A 12,419-nucleotide genomic window follows, 5' to 3' on the forward strand; every position below is an offset into this window, starting at 1 on the left:
CGATTGCTGCAATTTGTTCTTGCGTCATGTGTCAGCATTCTTCGATAGTCTGTTACGAGCTTAGCACGATAAGTTTGTAGACAGCATCCAGGCGACGTTTTATTAGTTACAGCTCCATGCAGCGAGTGCACAACAGTAAAGGACATGAGTCAATGTGCAGTTGTGTATCGTGGAAGGTTTACAAACGTCTTGTGAGCCCGGATAGCTCAGTCGGTAGAGCATTAGGCTTTTAACCTAAGGGTCCAGGGTTCAAGTCCCTGTCTGGGCGGAAATTTTAATACTTTGGTAGTGATTCGTCTAGTAGAGGTGGAAACACTACGGAAAAGAATGCAACTACGCCGTTTCCTGACACCACAGTGCTTTAAACGGTAGCAGTTGCATGTGTCGGCAGAACTCGCGCTACCGGCAGTCGTGGCCGAGTGGTTAAGGCGTCTGACTCGAAATCAGATTCCCTCTGGGAGCGTAGGTTCGAGTCCTACCGGCTGCGTGCGATTTTGCGTAAAGAGCAGCAAATATTTTCACACACGTGAACGCGGATGCAAACCAATGACGCCACTCTCAACAAGACGAAAATTTAAGAATACTGAGTTTCGCAACGGCCGCTGCTTCCTGTGGCTACCGGTTCACCTCGCACTGACGCTGGGACTGCAGAAAGCCGTCGCAGGCCCACGAGTGCGCTCCCGTCATTTTCTCGCGCCGACGCCGAGTTTGTGAGTACACAGATGTGCTTGGAAGTGTTGGACAGAGCGAACATTCATTTCTTTTTAAGAATCGTAATTCAGTCATTCGAGTGCGGCAAAAGCAATGGTGCAGCGTTTCTTTTGTTAAGATCTCGCAGCTACTTGCAAGTATGTCCACCGCTTAAGACGACAGAAAAGCAGCGTCAGCGGTGCGTCAGTGGGAAGTCGGTGAAGTCGCCATTGGAGCCATAAGCCAGTAATTACGACATGTGAATCACTCGCACACCACGCAGCTGTACGGTAGCTCAGTCGGTAGAGCGTTAGGTTTTCAACCAAAGGGTGTTGGGTTGAAGCCCCTGTCTGGGCGAAAATTAATACACTTTCGTAACGGCTAATGTGCTGGCAATGGAAACACTAGAGAAAAGAGTGAGGCCACGCCGCTTTCTGCCATCGGATTGCTTCTAAAGATGTCACTTTCACTTGTCGGAAGTCGATATTGCCACAGGCAGTCGTGGCCGAGTGGTTAATGGCAGCTGATGGTCGCCGGCTTACCTTACAGAATCAAATAACCCATGAACTTACCTGCTACTATGAGACCTTATATGCTGTGGCTGATTCTGATCCGGTTGATAATGACGAGATTTTAACTGCTATCCCATCAGTTTTAACAGAGGACCATAATACGGAATTTTTAGCTCCTTTTACTGCAGACGAAATTTCAGCTTTTATTGCTTGTTCACCATCTCACAAATCTCCTGGTCCGGATGGCCTTCCTAAGGAGTTTTTTGTTCGCTTTTGGCCTATTATAGGGCCTGTTTTTACGGATATAGTAAATGAAATTTTGAATGGTGGCTCAATTCCAGCCGATTTCAAGAGAGGTACGGTTGTCCTGATACCGAAAGCTGCTGGTTTGAAGACAGCTAGTGACTTTCGTCCTTTAACCCTTTTAAATTTTGATTATAAGACGGCTGCTAGGGCTGTTAATGCACGTCTATCCCTCTTGCTTACACCTGTGATAACTCCTTGTCAAAGCTGCTTTCCGGGGCGCTCCATCTTGACGCCTCTGGCGGGGTATCGTGATATTGTGTCGATTGTCGCTGTCACCAATATTTCCTGTGCGCTTTTATTTGTTGATTTTAGTAAGGCTTTTGATCGTGTGTCCCATTCGTTTTTAGAGCTTCTGCTGCGCCGACTCGGTTTTAATGAAAAGGCGCTGCTGGTACTTAAGAATATGACGACTGGCATTTCTGCTAAGATTGACATTAATGGCCAGCTGACGAAGGTCATTGATATTAAACGTGGCGTCCCGCAAGGTAGCCCTTTATCCATGACCCTTTATGCTCTCTCCCTTCAACCACTCCTCACACGTCTCAACTCGACACTTCGTGGTCTTACGATCTCTGGGGTTACCCAGACAGCAACAGCTTATGCTGATGATTTGGTTGTTTTGCTTCGTTCCGCCGCAGAAGTGCCGCTGTTGAAAATGGAACTAGATAAATTTTCTGCAGCCTCAGGTTCTCGTATTAACCCCCGTAAAAGCAAACTCCTGAATTTGCGGGGCTTTGAACGTGTGGTTATTCCGTGGGTTATGGCTGTTGAACACCATACACATTTAGGTATCTATCTTGAACGGTGTCCTCTTCGTATGGCTGCAAAAAATTGGCAAGTGGCCATTTCCAAGCTTCAAGGTGTATTATTCGAACACTCATGGCGTTCGATACCGCTACTGCAAAAAAAGCGTGTATTAGACACTTATGTTTTATGTAAAGTATATTACGTTGCTCAGTTGTTTCCGCTTCCCCGAATGCAGGGTGCAAAAATGGTCCAGCTTATTAACAGATATATTTGGCGGGGGCACATTTTTAAATTACGTTGTGATGTTTTTACGAAGCCGCGTCTTGAGGGCGGCTTGTCGTTCACCGATGTCCGTGTCAAGGCTGCTGCCCTTTATGTTAAGCGAACCCTCCATCTTTTATTTTCTGAGTCCCCGACTGTTACTTCGCGATTACTCCATGTCGTTCGTCCTGAGAGCTTGTCACCGCCTATTAACGTAGGGTCTCTAAATGCGAAGCTACGACATGTTCGGGACTTCTACATTGAGATTAGTTACCTGGATCTCCACTTACAACGTCGTCCTGTTTTTACTACGCGAACACTGCTTGCCAAATGGCACAGGTCGTTTTCTTCCAACCCGATTGTTTTGCAGTATCCCCGTTTTAATTGGCGTAACATATGGACGAATATTAGCTTACCCGTTCATTCAGCAACTGTTGCCTCCCTATGGTATAAGGTGGTTAATCAGCTGATTCCTACGAACGTACGACTTCATCGTATAGGTTTATGTGTCTCTCCGCTTTGTCAAACGTGTGGTTGTGTTGATACGCTCCCACACCGATTTACCTGCGCTGACCGTCTTCGCATGTGGTACTGGCTGCGCCGACAATTGGCGTTACTCACCAGGAGTTCGGAATCGGCATTTACAACTGATATCCTCTGCTGGCCGGACACGGTTTTTTATCCCCGGACAAAGAACAACACCATTATGTGGCTTCTTGGCCGTTACATTTTTGCAGTGGTTGATGGTGATGGTCTTTCCGATTTTATTTCGTTTATTGGTTACATGCTTCATGAGTACTGGACGCAAAAATCTTTCCCACATCTTAAGAGGGACTTTGCGAATATGCTTAGTATTGTTTTCGAAAAGCAGGGGATTGGTTAAGTTTCCACTTCTATTGATAATTACTGCGCCAGATGCATTAATGGCACCGGTATAGGGGCATACTGATCTCACTTCATGATACGGAAGACATTCTCGCTAGTTCTTAGTTCTTTTACCTTCCTGCCAAGCTTTTACCTGTTTGGATAGACGACGCATCATGACCCCCGTGTCCACATATAAGTATCATAAGACTCTGAACCAAGGACAATTACTACGTCTTGGTGCGACTGTGCTTCAGTGCAGGGAGGAGGAGACGTCATGGCCAGGCCTCGGGATTCGACCCCTGCCCAACACGCCTCCACCGAGCTGCAAGGAGACAAAAAAAAAGATAAAAAAAAAGTGGTTAAGGCGTTAAAAAAAAATGGATAAGGCAAAAAAAAAAAAATGGATAAGGCATCGGTCTCCTAAACCGGGGATTGTGGGTTCGAGTATAAAAAAAAAAAAAAAAAAAAAAGTGGTTAAGGCGTCTGACTTGAAATCAGATTCCCTCTGGGAGCGTAGGTTCGAGTCCTGCCGACTGCGAAAATTTTCTCGCTCTCAGAAGAAGGACGTTCAGCTGCATCCTAGCGGTTGCGTCTCCACTAAACACGTGGATCGCCAGCAATGTGCAGGGTGCAGCGCTACAGTCGCGCCCAGAAGCCACAGCTCATCTCCTCGTCTCACAGCCGTCCACCAGGTGTCAGTGCAAGTGTCACCTCTCTGGGCAGTGCAGATGTGTCCATTTTAGCTTGCAGACGATGACGTGTAGCAATTTATGAGCTAGCGCAAGTCAAATGTTTTACCGTGTGTATCTGCTAGATGCTGCCTCTCACACGCTGGAGAGGCTCACTGCTTCTTGTGTCTCGTTCTTTGCACACGAGTTGCACGTGGCATCGATATAGCACAGGTTTTCTAGCGTCAGCGAAGTCAATATTACATGAATCGAGTCGAAGTGTTTGCTTGTTACGATGATGGAAGCAGAAGAAATGTGTGTGGTACTTCACTGCATCTGCTGCTCGCCTTTCAGCGTCCCTGTGTCTTATCAGATGAAGATGACTGTGAAATTGGCGACGGGGCAGAGGTCAACGAAGACGTGCAAAACAGAGACGTTCAACGTCAGCCGAAATAGCTCAGTTGGGAGAGCGTTAGACTGAAGATCTAAAGGTCCCTGGTTCGATCCCGGGTTTCGGCATGCATTCGTTTTGAAGCTGACGCCAATGGAATTGCTCTGAGTTTGTGATAATGTAACTACCGCCGAGAACAAAAATGACTCCCTCCTGTAGCTGTTCTGGTTGTCCAGTGCATGCCATAAGAGGAACACAGTAGGCAAATGCCTGGGAAGCAAGAAAATAAAAAAAAAGTCCTACCTATTGCGTTCCCTTTTTTGTGTCAGGACGTGAAGAACGTCTCCAACGGAACCGTGAAATGAGCGAAAACGTGGGAAACATTGCATTCGAAATGCTTGTGAATTTTCCAGTTGCCCAGTGAGTGTCGACAGAACACGTAAATCCTCTGCTCCAACGTATGAGACGTAACGATTGCTGCAATTTGTTCTTGCGTCATGTGTCAGCATTCTTCGATAGTCTGTTACGAGCTTAGCACGATAAGTTTGTAGACAGCATCCAGGCGACGTTTTATTAGTTACAGCTCCATGCAGCGAGTGCACAACAGTAAAGGACATGAGTCAATGTGCAGTTGTGTATCGTGGAAGGTTTACAAACGTCTTGTGAGCCCGGATAGCTCAGTCGGTAGAGCATTAGGCTTTTAACCTAAGGGTCCAGGGTTCAAGTCCCTGTCCGGGCGGAAATTTTAATACTTTGGTAGTGATTCGTCTAGTAGAGGTGGAAACACTACGGAGAAGAATGCAACTACGCCGTTTCCTGACACCACAGTGCTTTAAACGGTAGCAGTTGCATGTGTCGGCAGAACTCGCGCTACCGGCAGTCGTGGCCGAGTGGTTAAGGCGTCTGACTCGAAATCAGATTCCCTCTGGGAGCGTAGGTTCGAGTCCTACCGGCTGCGTGCGATTTTGCGTAAAGAGCAGCAAATATTTTCACACACGTGAACGCGGATGCAAACCAATGACGCCACTCTCAACAAGACGAAAATTTAAGAATACTGAGTTTCGCAACGGCCGCTGCTTCCTGTGGCTACCGGTTCACCTCGCACTGACGCTGGGACTGCAGAAAGCCGTCGCAGGCCCACGAGTGCGCTCCCGTCATTTTCTCGCGCCGACGCCGAGTTTGTGAGTACACAGATGTGCTTGGAAGTGTTGGACAGAGCGAACATTCATTTCTTTTTAAGAATCGCAATTCAATCATTCGAGTGCGGCAAAAGCAGTGGTGCAGCGTTTCTTTTCTTATGATCTCGCAGCTGCTTGGAAGTATGTCCATCGTTTAAGACGACAGAAAAGTAGCGTCAGCGGTGCGTCAGTGGGAAGTCGGTGAAGTCGCCATTGGAGCCATAAGCCAGCAATTACGACATTCGAATCACTCGGACACCACGCAGCTGTACGATAATGCTCGTGCGTGGGCCCGCATAGCTCAGTCGGCAGAGCGGTAGGTTCTCAATCAAATGGTCCTGGGTTCAAGTCCCTGTCTGGGCGAAAATTATTACATTTTGGAAACGGCCAATGGAAACCTTACAGAAATGAGTGAGGCCACGCCGCTCTCTGCCATCAGATTGCTTCTAAAGATGGCAGTTTCCGTTGTCGGGAGACATTTCCGCCACCAGCAGTCGTGGCCGAGTGGTTGCGGCGAGCGGACGTGCCCGTCGCGAGCTCCGCTAGCAGCTGTGTTTACATCGTTGGTCGCCGTGGTTTGCAGCGGCCTGGTGTCTTTACTCAGCGTGTTTCTTCTCTTTTTGTAAGTTGTAAAGGATTCATTGTGAAAAATGGTGACGTACAACCGGTGTAATACTATTCAGTTGTTGTTTGATCGCGAATTTCCGCGTCCCACGGCTTTTGAAATCCATCATTGGATCAGATCGGAATTGCAAATTGACCCAGCTTTGCTAGATGGTGTACATTTAGATTTTATTGTTAATTCGGTGTTCTTGAAAATTCTTGATAGTGAACTATGTGAGCGTTTGGTGGCCGTCAACGGCGGGGTTCGGAAATTTAAACATGCTGACGGAAATATTAGTGATGTTAAAGTGCTACATGCCGGTTATGGTATTCGTAACGTGAAAGTTTTCCATCTGCCATTTGAAGTGCCCTTAGATGAAATTCGCCGTGCATTAAGTTTATATGGGACTATCTTTGCTGTCACTAAAGATTATTGGTCGTCCGCGTATGTTTATCAATGTGATAACGGTGTACGTACAGTACGGATGGACTTAAAAAAACACATTCCGTCCTTTGTTATCATAGGCGGCCATAGGGCCTTCATTTCCTACACCGGCCAACCTCCAACGTGCTCTCTCTGCCATTCCACTGAACATATGCGGAATTCTTGTCCCCGACGGCGCCCTGTGCAGTTGCCCCTAGACAACTCAGGTAGTTACGCGGGTGCCCTCCTTAGAGGTTCTCCGCCACCGGCTGAGTCGCTAGATCGTGATCCGGTTGTAGTGGGTATGTCTGTTCTTTCTAGTGTACCTGTTGTTCCACGTACGCCTGTTGTTGACACTGTCCCTGACATTAGCACTGAATGTCGTCCGACCAACCGTTCTGCTCCGTTGCAGGAGACGACTTCCGCGGCTTCGCTTGTTGATGAACGTGTTCAGAGCGTTCCGGAATCAGGTGCTCTTACTGCCGCAGCTTGCGAGACCGAGCCTGCCTCCCCGGTTCTCCAGTGTCAAACGCCCTCCCCATGTGATGTTGCAACTTCAGTGTCTGTTGTGTCGGACATCCCTACTGGGGATTGCGCACCTACTGCCACTCCTGACAAGGTCGCGGACTCCAACCCATCCCCCAGTAACATTGCTGCTCCAGCGAATACCTTGCGCATTTCTCCACCTCACGCGGAGAATTTGGTTATGGATGTAGAACCGCACTCTGTGGCCTCAGTGGGGAACGTAAAAACTAAGTTGCGGGACACTGACTTTGCCTCGCAGCGAGAAAAACGCGTTCGCGAGCAAAGTCAGCAACTTAAGGGTATGCTAGGAAAGGGTACCGGCGGCCGGGAAATTTCGCCCCCGTCGAAAAAGATTAGTACTGATACGGCTTCTCGTAAACAGCGCAATTCGCAGACTCGCGCGTCAAGGAAAACCCCGTCGGGAGACACTACCGGCGGCAGTCTGTCGGACGGCGACACGACAACTCCTGCGCCGCTCTCCTGGGCGGACGATGTTGACATGTAACTGCCACGGTAGCCTGCTTTCCGTCTCCGGTGAGTCTGCGCCTTCTCGGTGACTCCCATTCCAACATTTATCTCTGTGCCCTACACCCATGCGTCCTATAGCTACATGGTTAAAATAGCCACCTTAAATATCACCTGTATTGCGGCTCCTCAGAAATTGCAAGTGTTGGCGAATTTTATCCAACATTGTCGGTACGATTTTATTTTTCTGCAGGAAGTGAGCGTTGTGTCCCTTGATGTTTTAACGGGGTATTCCGCCATTTTTAATGTCGACCCGGAAGCTAGGTGTGGTACCGCTATCTTATATAAGTCTGCAGAAGAGCCGACGCGAGTCAAACGACTACCGACCGGCAGAGGAATCTCGTGCGTTATCGGAGGACTGCAACTAGTTAACATTTACGCTCCGTCTGGCACCAGTTTAAAGAGGGCGAGAGCGAGATTTTTCATTGAAGATGTACCCACCTTGATTGGTAGCCCGACGCTGCCCGTCGTATTGGGGGGCGATTTTAATTGTGTGGTTGCGGACGCTGACCAGTTTCCCACGGCTCATAAGTGCGTCGACCTTGATCGTCTGATTGCAAGCTTCCAGTTAGCAGATGTGTGGCGTGTTCTCTATCCTCAACGGCAAGTCTTTACGTATTTCTATCGCAATGGGGCTAGTAGACTTGATAGGCTCTATGAGTCGACCTGCATAGCAGATCACCTAATTAGTGCCGACGTCGCCCCTGTCTGTTTTTCCGATCACTGCGCCTTCTTCTGCGACCTTCGCGCGCCGCAACTCCGCCAGTTCCGTCGATCTCGGGTGTGGAAGTTTAACGTGACCCATGTCCGTGCCCCCTCGTTGCGTCGACAGATTCACGATACGCTTTCTTCCTGCGGCGAAAAGCTGGCTAACTATGCCTCAGTTGTCGATTGGTGGGTTCACCTGGCCAAACCGTCTATCCGTACTGTTTTAAAGTGTTTTAGCGCCGAAGCTGCGCTGTGGAAACATAGAACCACTGAATATTATTATCAGATTTTAAAGGATGCCGTCTCTTTACCGGATATTGTAGACGAGCAATTTCTGATTCAGTTAAAAACTGTCAAAGCTCAAATTTTTAAATTGCAAGCCCAAGACTTTCAGGGCTCCTTACTTAGGAGTCGTTGTGTAGGGACCTTTGATGAGTCACCGACTATTCATCATATCGAAAGAGAGCGGAGACGGGGTGCTACTAAATTTATTCGGTCTCTTAGACTGGAGACTGGGGAGCGTCTAACCACAGAGAGGGACATACGTGCGCATATTTTTGCCCATTTTAATGCCGCGTTTCAACGTAGCGACCACGATAGGGCGGCCGCCCATGTACTCATGGGTGAAATGCGGAACCTGCTCACACGTGAGGACAATGACACCCTCCTTTCCGCCATCACGACGGAGGAGCTGAGCGATGCACTCAGATCGTCTGCTCGCAACAAGTCCCCAGGCCCTGACGGAATTCCTTTAGAATTCTACCTCGAGTTCTGGGATCTCTTAGAACCTATCCTCACAAAGGTCGCAAATGAATTGTTGAGTGGCCTTCCGTGTCCGGCAGAGTTTCTAGAGGGTATAGTCATTCTTCTCCCTAAGACCGCTGGGGCTGATACAGTTGAAAACTTTCGCCCGATCACGCTGTTAAACAGTGACTACAAGCTTTTCAGCAAATGCGTCGCAACCAGGCTGCACACTGTGATGCGAAAAATCATTAGCCCCTTCCAGATGTGCGCTGTGGCAGGGAGGGGTATCCTTGCCGCCGTGAGCACGTATAGGGACGTCGTGGCTCACACTGCTGCCACACGGACTCCAGGGGCGATTCTCTCGATTGATTTTAAGAAGGCTTTTGATCGGATTAACCACGATTACCTCTTTGCATTGTTAGGTCACATCGGCTTTCATATGAACTTTGTTTCCGCCCTTAAAAATGTCCTAACGAGAGCGTCTTCTCGCATTCTGATAAATGGCACCCTTTCGGCTCCCTTTGGGATTGCACGGTCTGTGCGGCAAGGGTGTCCCCTCTCTATGTCCCTCTTTGTTATCGCTCTTGACCCCCTCCTCCGCCGAATTGGGCGCACTGTCAGTGGGATCGATGTAGAGGGTGTACGGGCGTCGTGCGTTGCGTACGCCGACGATGTCGGCGTCTTTATACGACAAGAAAAGGACATCCCTTTAGTTAAACCTGTGTTCAGTCTTTTTGCCCAGGCTACAGGTGCGGAACTGAACCCGCATAAAACGGTGCTACTCCCAATAGGTGCCTGTCGCAACTATGCTGCCGATTCATGGTATACCATAGCTGCCTCCCACATGTTGCTCGGCATTCACTTCTTTGCTTGCCCCGTAAAGATGGCGGCTCATAACTGGCGCCGTATTTCGACAACTGTCAAGGGTCTCATGGTTCGTCACGCCACCCGGCACTTACATCTTCTACAGCGTGTCGAGTTGATCAACGTTCACATTCTGGCTAAAGCGTGGTATGTGGCTCAAGTACTCAACGTCCCACCTCCGTTGGCACGCACGATCAGCCAAGCAGCACACTGGCTGCTGTGGCGTGGTCATATTTTCAAGGTGAAGCTTGCCACATGTACCCAGCCTCCGTCTCGCGGAGGCCTGGGTCTCGTCGATGTCAGAAAGAAATGTTCTGCCCTGCTTGTCAACCGACTTGCCACCATTGTAGAGAACAGCCCTCGCAGTACGACGGCTGCCCTCTTCCGCGCCCATGAGCCCCTTTCTGACAGTGCACCGATCAATGTCTCGCGAATACCTTACAAGCTTGCTGTCTTCAGAGATTTTTTCTTGTCCCGAAGTTATCATGTTTCACTAGCTCGCGACCGCAGGACGCGGTCTGCAACTTCTTTGTATCATGAGATGGTCGGTTTGCCACCACCGAACGCCTTAGTACGTCAATATCCCCACAACAACTGGGTTCTTGTTTGGCAAAACGTCAGCAACAAGTTGTTATCGCCAGAAGTGCGAAGCACGTGGTATACGGTTATTACTCGCACTGTGACTACCAACGATCGGCTGGCGGCTATTCACCTTATTCCGTCCTCTAAATGCGAGTCCTGTGACGAACGGGGTACACTTGAGCATCGTTTTCTTTGCAAAACCACACGAGATGTATGGGCTATTTCCTGCGACATGCTCGCACTCATTAACAGGACTAACAACCGGTCGTTCTCCCCGCTTACGGCTATGATTCCCGACATTAAACCTTTTCCGCAATCTAAACGAAATGCTACAGTGTGGATTCTGGGGCATACCACCTACGCTATATTTGCCAAAAATATCAGTGATCCAGTCGACTACTTGTTTTATCTGTGGGAGCGCCATACAACGCTCCGGAGGACCGCCTCATATCAGAGGTGTTTTCAGCGCTTTTTGCAAATCCCCATTGAACAGCAATTTCGGAAAGTCTTCAATCTGGCACCGACTGTCCTCCAAACTTAATGAAGACGTCGATCGTGGTCCTGAAATGTGAACAGATGTAATAGCGTCTTGACGTTACGAAAGCACTCGGAAACTGAAAACTGAAGAAGAAACTAGAAACACATTGAAATGCAAAACAATGGAATAAGGAATTACTTTCTTTCTTCCTTTTTTCTTGATTGTTTTCATAACCTTCTCTTTTTGCTTTCTTTGACATTGGAACGCACTTTCGTTTTATTTCGAGTGTGAATTGTACTCCCTTTCGAGGGCTTATTCTTCCTCTCTTTCATTTGGTATTTCGATTTCTTCTTTCCTACGGGGATCGCTTGTTTTGAAATTCTATGTTGCCTATTTGCTCGCTTCTTTCCGTGAAGATAGCACATTCACAATCCTCCATTCCTTTCACACTCCTTTCCAAGAGAGGTGTTTGTTTTTCGTTGCCAAATTATGTGCCATTTTATCTCTTTTCCATTATGGATGAATGGAATTTGCTCATTTCTTCTCTCAGGTTCGTTTCCTAAATTCATGTCCCGGTAGAGTTGAGGGCTTCTAAGTTCTTCGTGTTTTTTTTTTTTCTTCTCCCACTGTGCTTCTTGTCGTTCTCTTCCAGCAGGAAACACTGCATTTCTTTAGTTTTGAGGCGATATTTTCGTTTCCTTTGTGGCACTAAATATTATTTCCTCTTTCTCCAGCCACTGAGCTCCAATGTTCTGTTGCACATTCTTCATCACGCCAGTCGGCAATTAATAAATAAATAAAATAAAAAAAAAAAGAACCAAGCAAAACCAATTAAAAAAAACAAATTTAAACCAACATTAAAAAAAAATCCTAGTAGCCCAAAAAACCAAAAAAAAAAAAAAAAACCAGTCTCTTACAACAGACTCAGGAGACAACTTGGTGACAGGTCTGGGGGAGACATTTTGGCCAGGCCTCGGGACATTCGACCCCTGCCCTCTTTGCCTCTGCCTGCCTGTTGCTCTGGTTGCATCTTTGGTAAAAAAAAAAAAATAAAAAAAAAATAAAAAAAAAAGAAAAAAAAATAACAAAAAAAAGTCCTGCCGACTGCGAAAATTTTAAACAAAAAAAAAAAAAGTCCTGCCGACTGCGAAAAAAAAAAAAAAAAAATGTCCTACCGACTGCGTCCGTTTTTTCTTTTTTTGTTTAAGAAGAAGGAGCAGAAAATTTCGATACTACAGGATGGTCTGCGTGGAGCAACGACGACAAAAACCTTAATTAAATCAAGAAAAAAAAAAAAAAATAAAAAAAAAAATAAAAAAAAAAAAGAAAAAAAAAAAAAAGTCCTG

General features: G+C 47.5%; 5 non-coding genes across 5 annotated transcripts; all 5 read left to right on the top strand.

Moving 5' to 3' along the window:
* Positions 1 to 195: 195 nt before the first annotated feature.
* Trnak-uuu (transfer RNA lysine (anticodon UUU)) lies at positions 196 to 268 on the top strand. The gene has a single exon. It is a non-coding gene; the product is annotated as a tRNA-Lys (tRNA).
* Positions 269 to 405: 137 nt separating this feature from the next.
* Positions 406 to 487, top strand: Trnas-cga (transfer RNA serine (anticodon CGA)). Its single transcript has one exon. It is a non-coding gene; the product is annotated as a tRNA-Ser (tRNA).
* A 4,010-nt stretch (positions 488 to 4,497) lies between these two features.
* Positions 4,498 to 4,570, top strand: Trnaf-gaa (transfer RNA phenylalanine (anticodon GAA)). Its single transcript has one exon. It is a non-coding gene; the product is annotated as a tRNA-Phe (tRNA).
* Positions 4,571 to 5,108: 538 nt separating this feature from the next.
* Trnak-uuu (transfer RNA lysine (anticodon UUU)) lies at positions 5,109 to 5,181 on the top strand. The gene has a single exon. It is a non-coding gene; the product is annotated as a tRNA-Lys (tRNA).
* A 137-nt stretch (positions 5,182 to 5,318) lies between these two features.
* On the top strand, positions 5,319 to 5,400 carry Trnas-cga (transfer RNA serine (anticodon CGA)). Its single transcript has one exon. It is a non-coding gene; the product is annotated as a tRNA-Ser (tRNA).
* Positions 5,401 to 12,419: the final 7,019 nt, after the last annotated feature.

The sequence above is a fragment of the Schistocerca nitens genome, unplaced genomic scaffold (assembly GCF_023898315.1).
Source record: "Schistocerca nitens isolate TAMUIC-IGC-003100 unplaced genomic scaffold, iqSchNite1.1 HiC_scaffold_186, whole genome shotgun sequence".
Lineage (NCBI taxonomy): Eukaryota > Metazoa > Arthropoda > Insecta > Orthoptera > Acrididae > Schistocerca > Schistocerca nitens.